This window comes from Pelodiscus sinensis, chromosome 31, assembly GCF_049634645.1.
Source record: "Pelodiscus sinensis isolate JC-2024 chromosome 31, ASM4963464v1, whole genome shotgun sequence".
Classification (NCBI taxonomy): Eukaryota; Metazoa; Chordata; order Testudines; family Trionychidae; genus Pelodiscus; species Pelodiscus sinensis.
In genome coordinates this window covers 7,080,336-7,100,175 of record NC_134741.1, presented here as the reverse complement: position 1 = coordinate 7,100,175, position 19,840 = coordinate 7,080,336, and the positions used below count along the sequence as shown (strand labels likewise).

The 19,840-nt window shown below is 51.4% G+C and overlaps 1 protein-coding gene and 6 non-coding genes across 9 annotated transcripts in view; 2 read left to right on the top strand and 5 right to left on the bottom strand.

Annotated features, from left to right (window-relative positions):
* Positions 1-19,840, bottom strand: part of LOC142821516 (uncharacterized) — a 369,045-nt gene that overhangs the window by 168,839 nt on the left and 180,366 nt on the right. The window lies entirely within an intron of this gene.
* TRNAS-GCU (transfer RNA serine (anticodon GCU)) lies at positions 3,676-3,757 on the bottom strand. Its single transcript has one exon. It is a non-coding gene; the product is annotated as a tRNA-Ser (tRNA).
* Positions 4,921-4,993, bottom strand: TRNAK-CUU (transfer RNA lysine (anticodon CUU)). Its single transcript has one exon. It is a non-coding gene; the product is annotated as a tRNA-Lys (tRNA).
* TRNAA-AGC (transfer RNA alanine (anticodon AGC)) lies at positions 13,014-13,086 on the bottom strand. The gene has a single exon. It is a non-coding gene; the product is annotated as a tRNA-Ala (tRNA).
* On the top strand, positions 13,568-13,638 carry TRNAQ-CUG (transfer RNA glutamine (anticodon CUG)). Its single transcript has one exon. It is a non-coding gene; the product is annotated as a tRNA-Gln (tRNA).
* Positions 17,884-17,956, bottom strand: TRNAF-GAA (transfer RNA phenylalanine (anticodon GAA)). Its single transcript has one exon. It is a non-coding gene; the product is annotated as a tRNA-Phe (tRNA).
* On the top strand, positions 18,592-18,700 carry TRNAL-CAA (transfer RNA leucine (anticodon CAA)). Its single transcript has 2 exons — positions 18,592-18,629; positions 18,655-18,700. It is a non-coding gene; the product is annotated as a tRNA-Leu (tRNA).

Below are 19,840 nucleotides of genomic sequence, written 5' to 3'. Positions count from 1 at the left end.
GCTGTGTAGACTCTTGCATTGTTATTGTGGAATAATGGCCATTGTTCCAAAAGAACTTTTGTGTGTGGACAGAACCTGCACAGCCCAAGAAATGTGATTGGCAGCTCCTCCCCACCATTGTTTTGTCAATTGCAGTGCAGGGTTCTGAAGACATGGACCCAAGGTAACCACCTTGGTTGTCTTCTGCTAAGGCCAGGCTGGAGGGAAAAGAATGGCTCTTTTGAGCTGGAGTTGAGCCAGCGACCTAAGGATCACTTGCCACACACACACACACTAAAGCCCGCCACTCTGCCAGCTGAGCTATCAAAGGGTGCCTGAGTATGTCCTCTTTGTCCAGGTTGTCCTTTCTGCAAGTCTCAGGGCAAGAGCTCCCCCAAGTATATGGCATTGCTGATGAGGGGCAGAGGAGCACAGAGGCCGTCACAGGTACTTCACACACAGACAGACCCCGTGAGTGAAACCTGATCTAGATCCATCCATGTCACAGCAAAAGGAAGAAAGTTGGGTGCTTCTCATGTGTCTTCTTTGTTCCAGAGTCTCTAGGGGTGCGGAAGGGTCAGGTCTACAAAAAAACAAACCAATTGAATGAACCTTAGTCTAGAAGCATCCCTGAGGGTTTCCTTCTATCTTTGGCCTGGAAAGGTCATCTGTAACAATGTGGTTTCTCTGTAACCCTATTGGAAGGCCTGTAGCTATTCAGTAGGTCTAAACTAAAGCCTTCTTCTGCAGCCAGACTGAAGAGCAGCAGCAATTAGCTGTAAAGCCTGGAGTCACATACTCACATTCTAGCTAAATGACACTGAAATAGTGTCACACTAGACTGTGAGAAGGGGATCCTGTCCTAATGGCACCCACTGTTACCAGATAAGAAACAGACCTCAAGATGGGTAGAGAAAACTTAGTTAAACACCGTTTTGTCTGGCAAGAAACTGCTTATCAATAGTTGTGGTTGTGCAATGGGCATTCTATGATTCTTGTCCTCCCTTTCCTATTGTTTGTCTGTGTGGTCGCTGTCTGGTTTGGATCTGTTTCTGTCTGCTGTATAATTAATTTTGCTAGATGTAAATCAACTAAGGTGGGGGAGTATGATTGGTTAGGTAAATCACAATAGTGTCTTATGACTGGTTAGCAAAATTATACTAAAACAATTGGTTAAGATGTTGCTAAGCAGGACTCAATTTTCACTATATAAACTGGGGTCCAAGAAGGAGACCAGCAAGAAGAACTCGCCTGTGAAAGAGCCTTCAACCAGAGCTTCCAGGACACCTCTGCACAACAAGGTACCCAAGCCCTGAGACCCCCAGCTCAGAGTAGAACATGCTTGTCCCATCAGAGAGGACACCTCAAGAACCTGTGTTTCTATAGGGCTTTGAACTAAGGAGCTGCTGTATGTTAAACAAACACAGTGATCGCTACACCACAGAGGCTTTTCTTTCCTCAATTTAAACTTGGGAAAATATATTCTGTTACTAACTCTTTAGCCAACTCAGCTTGCTGCGGGGGAAGGAATTCTCTCTTGTTAATTCTGTGCCCTCAGGAAGGGACCAAGCCCCCCTTCCCCGTCCCAGGGACTCCAACCCAAACCCTGCCCTGTGGGAGCTCTGCAATGTGACCCTGGCTCCCAAGGCAGCAAGTGCAGAATCCCCCTTGATGAGCGCAAGAGGCTCCGACCGGCCTGGTCTGAATCCAGCTGAAAGGCTGGACGGCCCCGCTGCTGGAGTGTCACAGCCCCTGTCAACCAGCCCTGTGTTTGTCCCGTCTCTTTCAAGGAAGGGCACGGCAGGGCCCACACACCCACCAGGAGTCTCAGGCACGTCTCTCGCACCCAGCTGACCATGGAGCAGGTCTCCATGGCCCATGTGTGGTACCCAGGGGCTCTCTCCTGTGAGCCCCCCCCGAGGGGTGTCTCACACAGAGGTCTTGGGATCACAAGCTTCCTGACACTCTCATCATGCAACAGGGGCAGGTCCAGCCTGGTCTGTAAAAGCTGCTCTGGAAATCAGAGAGCAGCTAAAAGTGACTCCAGTGGGATTTGAACCCACAACCTTGGAATAACTAGTCTAGCTCACACTAATATCTACAGTTTCTAATTCCAATACCCTGAGTATTGCACCACAGCTCACAGCAACCCTCATCTCTTCACTCTGCTTTGCAGCAGGATAATTGCTGGGCTAGAATAAAGGGAAAAGCTGAACCAGAGGCACACACGCTCCCCCTCCCACACTCAGACCCCCCATACCCAGCCTCCTGCCCAGAGCCTCAGCTGTGGCTTAAACCTGGTTCCAGAGAAAAGAGGCCAATGCAAACAGGCCCATGGCAGCGAGGGAGTCAGCACGTCGGTGGGTGGGGCAGGGAGCTGGCGGCAGATCTTGGCTCTAACTCACTAGGCGACCTTGGCCTGTTCAGTGAATCTCTCCCTGTCTCCATGGCCCTGTCTGTACAGCAGGGACAGCAACACTCACAGCCCCACAGGAGGGGGCTGGTTTAATGCTTCACCCCACGGCCCAGCAATGAGCCCCCAAACTCCTCCTGTGCTCGGGGAGCCAGGTTTGCTGTGTGAATTCTGTGGGGCAGGTGCCATCAGGCCTGGGCACTGGGATTATTTACCAGTTTCCCCGGCCCTCTGACACTGTTAAGATCAGAGCTGAGGTGGCTGAGTGGTTCAGGTTTTCGATTAGAAAGCCAATAGATTAAGCAGGTTCACAAAATCCACTAGTTCTGTAGCCCCAGAAAAGTAAATGTGAACCTCAGTCCTCCCTGTCCCTTCCCCTCACGCCATGGGGCTGGAACACCAGAGGAGTGAGGTGTCTTAGTTGGGGGCCACATCACAGAGGGCTGGGGGCCTTTGGAGGAGTTTCTTTGTGTCTCACTTTTGTGGTCCCTGATTTTTCTGTGGGTCAGTGGCTCCCGACCCAGAAAAGGTTCCCCGCCCCTGCCATAAATAAAGCAACATTGAAACCTTGTGTGCTTGCCGTAATGTTTTCCTTTATTTAAAATGAAGTTTGATCAACTAACATGAGACAGTTCAAACGCTGAATCAATTTAATTATTTAAATGAAACTGTTCTCCCCAGCTGCAGCCCCAGCAAAATGGCTGGGGTGTGATTATGTCATTAGTGGCGAGTGTCCATTAGTAACCAAGAGTCCATTGAAAGGTTTGGGGAGGGCAGGGGCTCAGCAAAGGGGTGGGGTCTTGGGGAAGGGACGGGATAGATCCTGGCTTGCCCTGACATTTAAAAGGTGACCTTGGGGGCATGTGGCACCCTGAGCAGCCTCTGATGTTCCCTGCTTGAGCCCCAGAACCAGCCCTGAGTGAGGGGGGCAGGGGGGGAGCAGCTCACACATGCCAAGGGGCTGGCCAGGGGCAGGACATGAGCCTGCAAGGCAGCAGTGACATCACAAGGGCCTTGTGCAGCACCTCAGCTCATTGGCTGGGAGGCAGTGACCTCACAGAGGGTCCATGGCAACAGCCAGGTGGGACAGGCTGCAGGGCTGGGGCATCTCAGAGACCCCCATGGCCTGGCTGCCTGGAATCTCCTTTGTGAGGTTTCCCCTTGAGGGCCTCATCTGGGAGTGTCTCTGTGGCGATTTCCCCTTTCCCCAGGCTGCAGTGGGAGGGGCTGGCACTGAACTGAAGAGAGAGCTGGGAGAAGCAAGAGGAAGGGCTGCAAACATCCGATGAGGATGGGATTTGAACCCATGCGTGCAGAGTACAATGGATTAGCAGTCCATCACCTTAACCACTCGGCCACCTCATCTGAGCTGTAGGAATTTGTTACCAATTACCCAAAGCCGTCACTGCCAGGAACCTTTGTGCCACTCGCTGGCTGGCCAGGGACACCCAGGGTAGGAAGGTTTTGGCTTTTCACAATGTTCTCTGGGCTGTTGTACAAAGCTCAGTGCTAGTAACAAACCCAAACACCCGCTGGCTACATCTACCCTGCAGGCTTCTTACACAAGAACTGTTTTGTGCAAGAGTTCCTGCGCAAAATGTCTTGTGCAAGAGCACGTCCACACTGCCATGTGCTTTTGGGCAAGAATGTCTGTGGCAGTGTGCACGCTCTCTTGTGCTGGAAAGCTCTGATGGCCATTTTAGCCATAGGGATTTCTTGCACAAAAAAACCCTGTTGCCCATTCATACTACCTTTTTGTGCAAGAGCTCTTGCACAAGAGGGTTTATTCCTCATGGGGCGAGGAATAACTCTTGCCCAAGAAGCCCTTTTCCTTCATTTTGCTGTAAATTTACTTGCACAAGAACGCACGCGCAGTGTAGATGCTCCTCAAGTTTATGCACAAGAACAGCCATTCTTGAGCAAGAAGCCTGCAGTGTCGATGTTTCCCCTGGGTGCCCAGAGACGGGCTGTCTAGTCACAGTCTGACTCGGCGCGCTCTGCAATGGGAAGACGTCCACGGAGCAGGCAGATGGCAGCGGCACATGGCTGTGGTGGGACCAGCATCCAGAGGTGCGTTTCCGATATGAGTGTTTACTGACAGTGTCCGTCTCTGGTCTGATTTCACAGTGTGGTGAGACACTGGCACCCACAGCAGCATGGATGGGGTGGCTGGAGGGAGTGGCTGGCGGGCGGCCGGTAGGAGCAGTGGCAAGTGGCCAAGGGAGAGGGTGAGCCTCATTTGCATATCTAATGAGCCACCATTGTTGTGGAAGAGGTTCTTGCGCCAGAAGCTGCAGGGGACAATCAGCGGGCGGAGGGTTATTTTTTCTCCCCCCTGGGCTGATGTGGCTAGAACTGAGGAGAAGAAAATCCTCTTCCCTTCTCCTCAGAAGATGGAAATTGCAGTTGGTTCTCTCTCTGGTTCTACTAAAGCTGGAGCCCAGGACTAGACTTTTTCTTTCTAAAACCCTGGTGAAAACTGAGAGCCAATTGCTCACATGCTGAGAATATGAGTTAAGGAAGGGCACCGCCCAGCATGGGGCTTGAACCCATGAACCTGAGATTAAGTGTCTCATGCTCTACCAACTGAGCTAGCCAGGCTGCATAGGAAAAGTTTCCTAATATCCCATCTCAGGGTAACAGGAGCCAAGTGTTCTCCACTGCCTGACTCAAGGCTCTTTCTTGCCCCTAATGTGGGGTTCTGGTCTGTGGAGAGGTTTGAACTCGAACCCCACTCCCGACACACCCACTTCTTTCCCCACAAGGAACGGCCCCATTTCCATCTCTCCAGGGACAGGAGAAGGGCTCTGGCCTGTTCTCTGCAAAATGCTCAGCCTGTTTCATTTTCTGCAGGAACGAGTGGGATCCATGTGCCCTGTTCCCCAGTGAGAGGTATGTGTCCTCTCCCCCCTTTCCACAGACACAGCAGGCCAGGGGGCTAAGCCTCCAGATGCCCCTTCCTACCTGGCCTCCCACAAAGCTGGGGTGAAAAGCTGCTAGACCCCAGCCCTCCTGGTGCAGGCCATGGCAGAGGTAGCAGGATTCACTCCCGTCATCTCCTGCCCGTGCCCTGGTGCTGAGGGGCCGGCCCCTTTCCTGCTGCCCCAACTCTTATTCCCACAATGCACTTTGTGCAGGGGCCGTTGGTCCTTCTGCCAAGGTGCGTGGCTGGGAGCCAGGACTCAGGACCCTTCCTAAAATATACAAATCCCCCGTCCCCCCCAGGGGCCAGGTGAGTGACTTGCCCTGCATATGTGACAGCATCAGACCCCTCCCACCCGTCTGCTCAGTGTGCGGACCAAGCCCAAGGGTAGCACCTGGGTTGTGTGTTACACAAAAGTCTCTTGTTCCCTGCCCAGTTCCCAACATGGCTGCTGATGCTAACTTCCATGGGGGTGTAGCTCAGGGGTAGAGTCTTTCATTGTAGATCAACTGGTCCTTGTCTCAACTCCCAATGCCTCCTTGGAAAAAATTCCTTCTAGTGTAAACATTTTCCTTTCCAGTTCCATCACACTCTGGCTTTATTTACATTGCTTGAGGTTCTTGACATTAATAATAATCCTTAATGCAGAGCTACTCAACTTTGGGATCCCTGGCAGCCATAATCAAAGGCATTTAACCAGGATGGACAGGGCAGGTGTCCCTAGCTGGTGTATTCCAGTAGCTGGGAATGGGCGACGGGAGGGATCACTTAATAACTGTCTGTCCTGAGGATTCTCTCGGGACAATGAAATTGGCTGCTGTCCTGAGACAGGATCCTGGGCTAGTTGGACAACTGGAATGGCCCCGTCTGGCTGCTTTGATGTTCTGTTTGGTTTCTGTTCTTGTCCCCACTGGGCAAGGGAGAAGGAACCCCTCATCCTGTGAAAGGCTAGTGCAGGTGAGCAAAGAAGCATGTGTCCTGTGTCCCTGGTGATCTAGTGCCTAGGATACAAAACTCTTGCTGGTCTGATTCCCACTCAGGGAAACCAGCCTGATGTTTCACATGGCCACTGCCTAGTCATTTTTCTCACCTCATTGCCACATGTTACAACAGCTGAGACCCAAGAGGTTACTTCAGGCTCCTTCCCACCTCTCCCTCGCTGCTAAGGCAACACTTGCCATTTTCAAATGGGGCAGAGCTGGGCAACTCTAACTGCCCCTCCTCTCTCCTGCAAGGGCAGCACTATAGGAAGAGGAAGAGGGGCTGACAGCTGACACCACTCCATGCTTCCTTTCTGCTGTTTCATCTCTCAGGGCTTGTTTCTCCTTCCTTGTCCATAGCAGGCAGCTACACAAAGGCAAGTCACCAAACCAGACAACCCTGGGGCCAGCATGGGGCTTGAACCCACAACCTTGGCATTAGTAGTATCAAGCGCTAAACAGCTGAGCCAGCAGGCCCACAAGTGCCCCTTTCGGAAAGACCTCACAGGCAACTGCAGGGACGTCTCTGCAGCTGCAAAGGGCTCATCTCTGACAGGGCCACTAGCTACTCACTGTGATGTGAGCTGGCTAGTCCAGCTGGTTTGAGGCTTGGTCAAGCTCATCTTGCCCTACAGGGTCACTGGCAACAGCTGCTCTCTTGTGTGCTGCTGTGGGGAAAAGCTTCCCTGGCAGCTGCTGAATTAGCTTGGTGGGGAGAGTGTTAAACTGAAGATTTAAAGAGGCCTGGTTTAATTCCAGGCTTTAGCAGAAACTTTTGTCCCTGTGGCTGAGCTGTTGGTTGAGTCCTCTGTGGAGAACCTGTCTGTCCCCCTAGAAGAGCCTTGTCTGCCCTGCTGCTCTGCCTTCCCTCAACCAGGGGAGGGGAAGAGAACTCTCCTTAGAGGTGGAGTGAAACCAGCCACCTAGGGGCAGCTGCTCCAGTTCTCTGCTCTATAAGCTGAGCTATGGAGGGGCCTTTTGGGGCTGCTGCTTGGTCCAGGTGTCTCTGTCCACAAGGGCAGGAACAGAATCCTGGAATCACCTTCTGCCCAGACTCATCCTCTTGGAAACAGCTGGTTGCGGAAGGTGAGGACAGAGGGTCTGTGCCCATCTGCCAGTAGCTCCTGGGGTGGGGGGCAGGGCTTTGTGTGTTGGTATCACACGTGACATCACAATGCCCTGATGCACATGGCTTGACACCCCCTCCTGGAGCAGCAGCAGCAGCAGGCTGGGAGGGCGGCGCGCTGGGATGGAACAGGCTGTCAAGCCTCTTTGGGTCCTGCCATCTGCTGCTACATGGCACCAAACTTTGGAAAACCCTGTTCTCTGGACACGTCCCTTCTGCCTCGTAGAAAGAGTGTCCTCTTCAGTCTGGACGTGGCACTGAAAGAAGTAGAAGGGGATTGACAGGGGATGGAGAGTGTGGGGAGAGTGTCTCAGGGGTTTGTTGCTCTGGTTAGAGGTGTGGCCAAAACACAGGTGTCGTTGTGAACAGGATTTGAACCTTTGCAGGGAAAGTCTATTAGATTTCAAGTCCAACACCTTAACCACTCAGCCATCACAGCCGTGAACTCAGCGGGACCTGAACAACAGCAAACAAAAGGTCTGAGGGCCACATAGTCGTTCCCTTCGGTGGGGCCCAGCTAGACTGTAGCTATGAAAGCTTAAAAACCAACAAATGGTCCTAGAATGAGAGAATCCTGCCTTGTGTCCGTGTTTGCTGTCCCAGAGAGCGGCCCCATGGCTAAGCTGGCCCAGGTACCTGCCAGGTCCGGGGGAGGTGAGGGAGGCAGCCCCCAGTGGTGCCTGGCCAATGTGTCTGCTCTTCCCACCATCCTCCCTTATGTAGCTGGAGGCAGCTTCCTTCAGTTGAGCTTGGCCATGTCCTCACAGCAGGAAACCAAAGGCAGCAAGAGCAGATTTCTGGCCCCTAGTCAGGTGCTCTCTGGTCTTAGTTGGACTCACTAAATCGAACTCCAGAAGGTTGACGGCAGCCCGTCCTCCCCAGCTGGGTGTGGTTCTTCTGCACAGCCCAGCCCATAGAGACCAAGGACCTGCCAATGGGCATCTACATCACACCCTTGTTGAATTGCTGGAAACGCAAACCAGACACACAGCGGGTTTGAGCTGGTTCCAGCTGAGGAACAGGTTTGCCTGGTTTATGTGTATTGGTGCCAGAAAACATTAACGGTTTGTATTCATTTAAAGAGTCCACATACAACAGAAATCCAGGAGGCAATAGAACTGGAGAGGTAAATGTTTCTATTAAAAGAAGATTTCCTAAGGGGACACTTGAATTTGAACCAAGAACCACATGATCGACAGTTGAACACTCCGCCACTGAGCTACACCCCCACACAAAACAGATGCCTGCAGCCCGTATTGTGCACTAGTCAGGTGTCGAAGGAAAAACACGCTCCTCTGTGTTTAGGCACAGCATGAGCCAAACGTGGTCACAGCAGAGCCGGGCCCAGTAAGGCTGCTAATACAATCAGTCCTAGTATCTTTATACCCTTAGCCAAACAGTCTGACGTCAGGGCATCCAATCACAGAAATCCTCAATTAAATTTGGAAAAAAACATAGCTTTATCAACAAGATGGCGGACAGGTACGAGGGAGTACATCTCCTGTCCCAACCAGCCCAATTAACACATACCAATAGCCCATCCTGTAGGTCTCTTCTCACGGGGTGACAGAAAGGGTACGTCTAGACTACAGGGCTTTGTCGACAGAAGTTTTGTCGACAGATACTGTCGACAAAACTTCTATCGACATAGAGCATGCAGACACATTGAGTTCTGTCGACAAAGCAAGCTGCTTTGTCGACAGAACCCTATAGTCTAGACGCAACCCTACAGGCAATAACACCTTCTGTCGACAGAACTCTGTCGACAGAAGGTGTTATGCCTCGTAAAATGAGGTATACCAGCGTCGACAAAACTGCTGAGTTCTGTCGACATTATGTCGACAGAACTCAGCGGTAGTGTAGACGCTGGTATAGTTAGGTCGACAAAAGTCCACTTTTGTCGACAAAACTCAGTAGTCTAGACACACCCAAAGTTCACTCTGGTCTACGTGCTTGAGAGAAAAGCTGAAATGGTTTCTGATATACAAGATGGCTTCTAGCTAAACATAAAATAGCTTCTACACAGGGAACACGAGGCTTTTATGTAACACACATCTCAGGTGGGATGGACTCTCACTGACCCCAGACTGAGATGGACCCTAACGAGGAATTTGTCCTGAACGCAGCAGAGCTGGGGCAGGACAGAGGTTCTGTCTACACAGAAAAGTTATTTTGGAATAATGGCCATTTAGAATAACAATGCCAAAGTCCGTGCAGCAATTCCGTTAATGTGAAATAATCTGAAGTAATAGATGGTTTATTCCAACTTCTGTAAACCTAATTCTACAAAGAATAACACCTATTCCCAAATAGCTATTTCAGAATAATGCTTGTGGAGATGCTCCACTTCCGTTATTTCAAAATGGCCCCTCCCTAGGCCCATTCTAAGATATTTCTACCAGGGCTCTAAATCGAGATAACTCGTCTACATTAGCGGAGCCTGACTCGGACTCATTCTGAAGTTTCCCTGCAGTGTAGACGTGCTATTTTGAAATCACTGTTCAAGAATAGCTTATTCCAAAATAAATGTGCCGTGGAGATGTAGCCAGAGAGTCCTGAGAGATGAAACTGTTGGGCTATGTCTACACTCGCAGCTTCTTGCGCGAGTAATATGCAAATGAGGATAAGCATGGAATCTTGCTGACCCTCATTTGCATACCTAATGAGCCACCATTTTTTTCAGAAGAGGTTCTTGCGCAAGGAGGAGCGTCTACACTGCCCCTTCTTCCGCAAGAAAAACCCTCTTACGCAATGCCGTTATTCCTGAAAAGTAATAGATGTAACTCCTTCTTGCACAAAAGCCTCTTCTGAAAAAAATGGCGTCTCATTAGGTATGCAAATGAGGCTTGGAGATATTCCACGCTTAGCCTCATTTGCATATTACTCACACAAGAAGCCGCGAGTGTAGACATAGCCTTGGTGGGAAGCCAGGGGAGCAGAGGCCAGCCTGAGACCTGAATGTCCCAGGTCCCCAGCAGAAGCTGTACATGTAGGTTCCATGGTGTAAGGGGCAGCACTCAGGACTTTGAATCCTGCAATCTGAGTTCACGTCTCAGTGGGACCTGCTGGGCTGGTTGCTGTGAGCTCCTTGTGCTCTGTGAGTTTTACATTCCTTGTGCTGAGGTTCCCCAGGGGCAGTTTTACTCCTGTGCTGGGTGTCTGAGGCAAAATGGAGCTTGGTCCCCAGACTGATCAGACTTATGCACAGGTGCCTGATGCTCTCCCAGCTGTTGGTCAGGTCACCTGCTCAGACCATGCTGGAGGCACCTGGACAGTGTGAGCTGAACAGAGGGTTTGTGTCTGGGGGGGTTGTATATTTGGGGAAGGGTCCTGGCTCCAGGGCAGATGGGCAGCAGGAAAGGGGCCAGCCCCTCAGTAGGGCAGACATAGCCTGAGTGTTGCTCAGCACTGGTAGGAGACAGGGAGGGATAAAACGATCTAATGGCACCTGAAGCCTTTCAGAACAACTCCCAGCCCCAACCGCGAGAACCAGCCCTTCCCTCCATCCTCACTGGGGTCAGCTGGGAACTGTCTGGACTCAAGCCCACCCCAGTTTCACCCTAAGGATTGCCTGTTCTGTAAAAGCTGCGCCCTGGAAATGAGAAAGCAGCTAAAGTGACACTCGTGGGACTTGAACCCACAAACTTTGAATGTCTAGCTGGGCTCACATGAATCACTGCAGCTTAAAATAGTGATAGAAAAGTAGCCATGTTAGTCTAGGGTAGCTGAAACAAAATACCAAAAAAAACCAGTTTCTTGCCATTTTAACTCAGAAAGGACATTATCTCAATGACTTAATTACCTGCATCCTGCTTCAAAAGCCTTTTAAAACTGCACTTTAAAGGGAATCCTCTGAACTGTTATTCATGCTAAAATTCGACTCTTTACGGCGGGGTCCTAACAAAGACTCTAGTTATCTTACCCATTACAAAGATAGCTTCCCCAATTATCACCTCTAATATCATTAGCTCACAGACATTTACCTTCCCCCCGGCATCCCCGTTCTGTTCTGAAATTTGATTTGTCCTTTTCATATGTGTTTGTTTTTTTAAGTGTATCCTTTGATATATATGGTTGTGACAATTTTCTTCCACTATTTGATTCGAGGAAGTGGGTCTGGCCCACGAAAGCTCATCATCTAATAAACCATCTTGTTAGTCTTTAAAGTGCTACATGTTGTAAAGCAGGCTTTTTCTGTCCACGGCCTTCGCATAGAGCCCATCCTGCCACACAAAACCCAGATACTCAGGGGAGCATGGGAAGCACAATGCAGTTTTAGTGAATGGAATTTGACCTTATAGGCATCCTGGAACTCAAAGGCACCAAGAATATAGGGAGGTAAGCATAACTAGATAATGCCTAGCTGAATTTACAGATAAGCCTCATTTGACCGTAGCTTGACCCGTCTTAGGGGCAAGGGAAAAAGTAAACATAGGGTAATAAAACACAATTGTCTTAGACTAACTATGCCCCATCTGGTCCTGTCCACGAGGGGATCACGCATACATCACGAAAATTCCTATAGGGCAGTATTGTCATACTACCTCATCACTAGCCTATCAGGCCCTGCCAAATGCAGACCCTAGCATGGCACAGACACCGAAGTTTTGTATAAAAGACCCTCAATTCCTTTGTTCGACGGAGGTTCCGTGTATTGAGGGCACGTGTCTTTTTTTTCCCGGCTAAAGGATTGATCACCCTGAGGCTGCCTCCCCATCCTTTGAGTCAAATATAGGGGTGCACGAGTCCTGAGCATGCTCCGAGTTCTAGTGTGTCTTTCTGTTGTTATTGTTTCTGGATTTGTAAGTATTGCTTAAATGTATTAGTTATTGGTTTAATTAATAGTTAAATTGTGTTAATTTCACTGTGTAATTCTGTAAAGTGTATCTAAGTTCTGTTAACAACACTGTGTAAATTGTATAATTTTGTGTTGTGTAGTAGTGTTGTATTTAGGTTAAGTATAAGTGTTAGAAATAGAAGCCCCGGAGTTGTTAAGTTGTAAAAGTAGATTTATGACTAACTCCACCAGCTGTCCTAAAATAACCATAGAGGGGCTGGCTTAGGACGGTTCTTTTATTATCATTACTTTGGCTTTGTTTTTTGTATTTTTTATTTGTATGCTGCGTTGTCTTAGGCAAATTAGGGATAGTGATTTGATATGAGTGAATTGTAATCAAAGAATTGTAATCAGTTGGGTATAATTGTGCCCAAGCTTTCTATGCAGTAAAAGTACTGAGCAATTGCTAGTTTAAACACCTACTTGGTAATTATTGGTTTTGACCACTTAATAAAGATCATTTGTTTCACCATCATCCAGTAGTTTTCACTGGGTAGTCAGCTTTAACCCTTGAGGCTCCCATCACATCACAGAACCAAAGTGTAACACTACATAGTCCTGTATTTTGTTGCAGCTTAAAAGTCCAACATGTTTTCCATTGCACCACAGAGCCTGATATCTCCACTCTCTGCTTTGCAGCATGGCAATTGCTGGTGGTAAAGAAAGGGGAGCCAGGTCTGTCTCTTTTGGGAGAGCAGGTAGGGGGCCACTGAGCCCCTGACAGTGACAATTAGGGGTAAGAGCTGAGCTGCAGTTGGAGAATGTGGGCATCGATCCCACTGCCTCTTGCATGCTAAGCAAGCGCTCTACCACTTGAGCTAATTCCCCTGCTGCATTTACAAAGGCCTTCTTGGAGACTCTTCCCTTCTCCACAGAGACGTCTGTCATCTAGGTCAGTTAGTCGTGGGAAAGGAGAAGGCTCCGAAAAGGCCTCAAGGGCAACTCTTAAGGAGACTCCCTGCAGCAAAGCCATGGGGGGGTCTCTGAGATGGCCCCTGCCCTGCAGCCTGTCCCACCTGGCCATTGTCATGGACTCTCTGTGAGGTCACCACCTCCCAACCTCCTTTAGCCAATAAGCTGAGGGGCTCTAAAAGGCCCTTGTGATGTCACTGCCACACCCACCCCTGCCCTCCAGGGCTAATGTCCTGCCCCAGGCAGCTCCTTTGCATGGCTGAGCTGCTCCCAGGGGTGAAAGTGACACATTTCTTACAGGGAGTCCTGGGAGATGAAGCAGCTGGAGGGAGCCAGGAGAGCAGAGGCCAGCCTGAGAGCTGAGAGTCAGAGGTACCCACTGCACTTTCACACCACAGGTTCCATGGTGTAAGGGCAGCACTCAGGACTCTGAATCCTGAGATCTGAGTTCAAAGCTCAGTGGGACCTACTAAGACTCAGGGGGCTGTTACAAGGTTCAGGTGCTTCTGCTTCCATGCCCTGAGGCTCGATGAAGATAGTTTTGTTCCTCTTGCTGGGTGTCTGGGTACGTCCAGACTACATGCCTCCGTCGACGGAGGCATGTAGATTAGCCAGATAGGCAGAGGGAAATGAAGCCGCGATTAAAATAATCGCGGCTTCATTTAAATTTAAATGGCTGCCCCGCTCTGCCGATCAGCTGTTTGTCGGCAGATCGGGGCAGTCTGGACGTTCCCCTGTCGCCAGAAAACCCTTTTGTCGACCGCCCCGTTATGCCTCATCCCACGAGGCATAACGGGGCGGTCGACAAAAGGGTTTTCTGGCGACAGGGGAACGTCCAGACTGCCCCGATCTGCCGACAAACAGCTGATCGGCAGAGCGGGACAGCCATTTAAATTTAAATGAAGCCGCGATTATTTTAATCGCGGCTTCATTTCCCTCTGCCTATCTGGCTAATCTACATGCCTCCGTCGACGGAGGCATGTAGTCTGGACGTACCCTCTGAGGCCACTGGAGCTCCATCTCCAGACTGAGCAGGCTGGCGGGAAGGGCCTGATGCCATCACAGCTGCAGGGCAGGTCACCCACCTGACCCCTGAGCTCAGCCCGTGCTGGAGGCAGCCAGACAGTGTGAGCGGGTCAGAGGGGGGATTGGGGGAAGGGCCCTGAGTCCTGGCTCCCAGCCACGCACCTTGGCAGAAAGACCAACGGCCCCTGCACAAAGTGCATTGCGGGAATAAGAGTTGGGGCAGCAAGAAAGAGGCCGGCCCCTCAGCACCAGGGCACGGGCAGGAGAAGATGGGAGTGAATCCTGCTACCTCTGCCATGGCTTGGCCCAGGAGGGCTGGGGTCTAGCAGCTTTTCACCCCAGCTTTGTGGGAGGCCAAGTAGGAAGGGGCCTCTGGAGGCTCATAGCCCCCTGGCCTGCTGTGTCTGTGGAAAGGGGGGAAGAGGACACACACCTCTCACTGGGGAACAGGGCGCATGGATCCCACTCGTTCCTGCAGAAAATGAAACAGGCTGAGCATTTTGCAGAGAACAGGCCGAGCCCTTCTCCTGTCCCTGGAGAGATGGAAATGGGGCCGTTCCTTGTGGGGAAAGAAGTGGGTGTGTCGGGAGTGGGGTTCGAGTTCAAACCTCTCCACAGACCAGAACCCCACATTAGGGGCAAGAAAGAGCATTGAGTCAGGCAGTGGAGAACACTTGGCTCCTGTTATGCTGTGATGGGATATTAGGAAACTTTTCCCACACATCCTGGCTAGTTCAGTTGGAAGCACATGCAACTCTTAATTTCAGGGTTGTGGGTTCAAGCCCCATGCTGGGCGGTACCCTTCTTTAACTCACTTTCTCAACCTGCAAGCAATTGGCTTTCCGTTTGCACCAGTGTTTTAGAAAGAAAAAGTCTAGCCCTGGGTCCAGCTTTAGTAGAACCAGAGAGAGAACCAACTGCAATTTCCAACTTCTGAGGAGAATTACAGGCTAAATGTGTCAGCTAAAGTAGCTCACTTGGGAGAGTGTTAAACAGAAGCTCTGAAGGTCCCTGGTTCAATCCCAGCCTTTGCCAGGTGTTAATAGGTAATCCTTTCTAAGGTTCCCCTTTATTTAATGATCATTTCACCCTTTTTGGCCACAGCTGGGCCCTGGCAAATCATGTTTTTGTGACTGGCCCCTGTTCCTCCCAGCCCTTCCTGAGAGTTGCTGCTTCCTTGGCTAATGCCCACCCAGCGCTGGCACAAGGGCTGTGGCTCAGGGTGAGGTGCTGATGGGGGCACATTTGACTAGTCTCGTGTGAGCTCCTTGGAGCCAGCCAGCTGAGCAGGAGGAGAAACCCAGCAACCAGCTCAAGCAGGGTGGGAGGACAGAGACCCTCTCTCACCTGGGCACTGCAGGCAGCAAGAATTGGAGTCATCAGTGGAGTGGTGACAATGGGGGCAAGACACAGACATCTTCTCCTCCCCCTGAGGAAGGGGGCTGGGCCCAGGATCCAAGTCCCTTTCAGCCCCCAGGAGAAGGGAGCTGAGAGAGAGGGGAGGGAAGGAGGTGGCCAGAGCCTCCTCCCAGCAGGCTGGGTCTGTGGGAGCAGTGGTGAGGGGGCCTGGACCTGCTTTCCTGCCCCCTTCCCACACTGGTCTCAGAGCGTCAGCAGCCGCCCGCTATCTGGTGGGTGGGGCCTTCGCTCAGCGTTTGGCAGCCAGAGGGCTCTGCATCCATACGTGGGCCTGCCCCTGCCCCCCTCTTGTCCTGCCTCGGTTGCTCTGTGGCTTCTGAGCCTTCCCTTGGAGCTGTCAGCACCAGCTCCCCCGTGCTCAAGGTGCCCAGAGGAGGAAAGGGGATCTGGGCTCCAGTCTGAGGCTCTTCCTGCCTCCTGCTTTCCCCTGGTTCCTGCCTGGCCCTGGGCCTCTTTCCTGCCAGCCCCACGGGGGCCAGGGGAAAAGCAGGGGGGTGGGTACAAGGGCCACATTTGTGGGCATCAGGTGGCACCACAAGAAACGCTCCCTGTCGGCCTGGCTGGAACATGGCGCCACTTGAGCATGTTGTTAGCACCAACGTGCCCCCCTGGCCAGTCTGAGCAGGGAGCCAGGGACGGTCCCTGCAAACCTGGGGCCATTGGCCAAGGCTGCTGCTCTTGTGTCTGTGCTGGGACCCTCTGGGCCTCAGGAGCGCTAGAGATGTGGGGCAGCTCTGTCCTCCCAGCCTGGGGCCGCCTGTCTGGGCGACGCCCTCACACACGCTGGCCCCTCCCCTCCTGGGACAGGGCTCCTGCCGTTCCTTGGCTACTCAGCCTGGGAGTTGGGCTTACCCCAAGCACAGGCCAAGCAGCAGGAGCTTAGCTGGGCATCAAGGGAAGCTGCAATAAGAGTGTAGCTGCCTGGCTTTGAACCAGAGGCCTTCTGCATATTAACTAAACACGATAATCACTACCCCACAGAAACATGCTTAAACCACTTTTTTTTTGTACATAAACTTGGACAATAATTCTGTTACTAATTCTTTGGCCAAGGCCTGGGGGCAGAGGCAGAGCAAGAGCAAGGAACAAGACACCCCCCCCCCCCACACACACACAAGATACTTCGCTAGACCTTTGCTCCCAACACAGAGGGGGTGGGGGGGGGCTGTGTGCCTCGGGAGGAGTGACCCACATCATATCCCCAACATTTCTGCCCTTCATGGATGGATCTTTGGGGGCAGGCCCAGACGCTCCATCCTCTCACTCAACTCCTATCACACACTGGAGCAGGTCAGCCCCCAGGGATAGGGCTGAGCCATGGGGTGCTGGGCAAGGGGCAGAGGCTGCAGGAGCTGAGAGTTTGCCTGAGAGCTCAGGGACCCATAATGAGGCACCATGTCCCTTATCTCTCTTGGAAGGCACAGAAAGGGACTGACTGTGGATGGGGAAAGTGGCTCAGGGGTTGTGCAGCTTGTTGCCCAGGTTAGGGGTGTGGCCAAAACACAGGCCTGACTGGAAATGTGGTTGCCTTACCCCCTCACCCCCCACAAAAAACCCATACCTTGGCATTGGAAACTTCAGACAAGCACAACAAAAATGATGAAAGGTTTGGATCAGCTGCCACATGAAGAGAGATTGGGATTTTTCATCTTAGAAAGATGGAGACAGAGTGGAAATAAAATAGAGGTCTATAAATCATGGCTGTTTTGAGATTGTAAATAAGCAAAGGTATTTTTCTTGTTCCCATAATAGAAGAACTAAGGATGCGCCATGATATTAGCAGATTGAAAACAAACAAAAGGAAGAATTTCTTCACACAACGCACAGTCAACCTGTGGAACTCCTTGCCAGAGGATGTTGTGAAGACCAGGACTATAAGGGCATGTCTATACTTGGAAACTATTTTGAAATTGCTTAAATCAACATAATAACTTCCAGTCTAAGAAAATAGAAATAGCGTGTCCTCAGTATGGGGAAGCCTCAGATTTAGTCCGAGGCAGGCTCTGTTAATGTTCATTTCTGGGGGCATGGAATTAAAAACAGAGACGCAAGGCTGGGAGCAGCTGAAGCCAAGAGCCCTGTTCTACTGTGTCAACAATCTCCGAGGTGACATGAAATCCCCTCTCCCATTTCTAATCCTGAAATATCATCAACTTTATTATGTCATTCCCAGCCGCTTGATACAGCCTTTGAACTCTGACTGCAGATATTGACCTGCCAGAGATGGAGAGATGCCAAAAGAGACTAAGCTGCATTGACTAAGGCTTCTGCCAAAGCCCAGGATTGAACCAGGGACCTTTAGATCTTCAGTCTAACGCTCTCCCAACTGAGCTACTTTGGCAACTGCAACAAGCTCTCTGAGGCCCATGTTTCTCTCAGGCATATTTTTCTCTCAGCAGAATACAAGTGAGCTGCTGCTGCCAGTGGCCCTGCAAGGCAAGATGAGCTTTGCCTGCCCCCCTCAGCCTGACTTGCACTTGGCCCCATTCCTGCCTCTCTTCCCGGGGTGTTCCAGTGGCTGAAAGGGACTGTGGCTGCCAATGGAGGGAAGAAGATGGGCGGGGGGCCGTGTTCCCTCTGAGATTTTCCATCCATGGGTGGAGTGAGTTTCATAATGTGCACCACTAGTGAGGTCGTTTGCGCTTGTGCGGATGTGGGCTACTGTGGTACCCGCCAGTTACTCACAAACAGCTTAGCTAAATATAGCTTTATAATTTTATAGGAGAAAAAATACTGAAACAAGGGATGTCATTCCTGGCCTCTTGGTACAGCCTTCGAACTCTGACTACAGGGCTAGGTCTACACTGGGAGGTTCTTGCGCAAAAAATCCTGAAACCCGGCCCCTTGTCCTATCATTAGAGAGATGGAAATGGGACTGTAGAGCGGCTGTTAGGTGGGGAAAGAAAGGTGCTCCCGCCGCCTCCCCGAGCAACTCACACATGTAAGAAAACTGCCATTGGAGGTGTCTGCATAGATGTCAGGATGGCCGAGTGGTCTAAGGCGCCAGACTCAAGGACCTGTCTTTCCCTTAGTTGGGTGTTCTGGTCTCCAAATGGAGGCGTGGGTTCAAATCCCACTTCTGACACATCCTCTTTTCTTATATCATCTCTTTTATGTCTAGAGAGGTGACCTCATTTCTCCTGACATTGTAGGAGCCCTTGCTCCTCCCACATGCTCATGAAAGCATTTCTCTGAGGCTGCATCTACACAGCAGCATTCCTTGGGCATAACGGCCATTACACTGCAATAACAATGGGAGCGTCTACACAGCAATTCCATTATTCCGACGTCTGTAACGCTCCATCCAGACCAGTGGTCTGAGGAGCCAGGAGGTTTCCAGGCTGCAAACAGCCAAGCCCACAGGCAAAGACAAAGCAAAGTCCCAGCCACTTCCTGCTCAGCCCAGCGGGGTCTGTGTGTGGCCCCCAGACCTTTTGTTTCCCATTGCCCAGGCGCAGGGGCCCAGATTCAGCAACACTCACAGGCCCCACAGGAGGAGGCTGGTTTGCTGCTTCACCCCACGGCCCAGCAATGAGCCCACAGACTCCCCCTGTGCTCTGGAAGCCAGGTTTGCTGTGTGAATTGTGTGGGGCAGGTAACATCAGGCCTGGGCACTGGGATTATTTACCAGTTTCCCTGGGGGCCCTGCTGTTTTCACAGCACAAATATCTTTCCCATCCCCCCTGAGTCGTCCCTTTCTCAAGCTGAGAAGAAGAAGTTCCATGAACTCCTGGGAGCTGCTGTTCCAAAGAAGAGGCATTTCCTGTGGAAAAGATGGCCAAACCCAATCCCCTACACAGAGCCCCAGAAAATAACAATGGACACTGGGCACTTGTAAAGCTCCCTCTCAGGCAGCGCTACGGAATGGATCCGGCTGGCCATCGGGCTGACTAACGCCGTCAACAGACGAGTTCCCGTGAGACTCCTCAGCCCAAGTGCAGAGACTGTGGAGTCTCCCACTCCCAGCCCAGTGGCAGAGGGGCAGCGCCCTGAGGAGGCGGGTCCCGAGGCAGCGGATACCATTGAAGGGAGCGGAGACGTAAGGTCAGAAGAAAGGAGAACAAGTCACCTCTTCCCAGGTGAGATGTGGTGGGAAACTACCAGACCCGGTGCAAGTTGAGCTCCAAGGGCTGGTTCCTGCCCTGGTGGCTCCTTGCAGGGCCTGGCTTGAGAAGCGCCAAGGAGCCGTGTGTGGCCAGGAGAAAGGGTGCAGAAGGAACGTGGA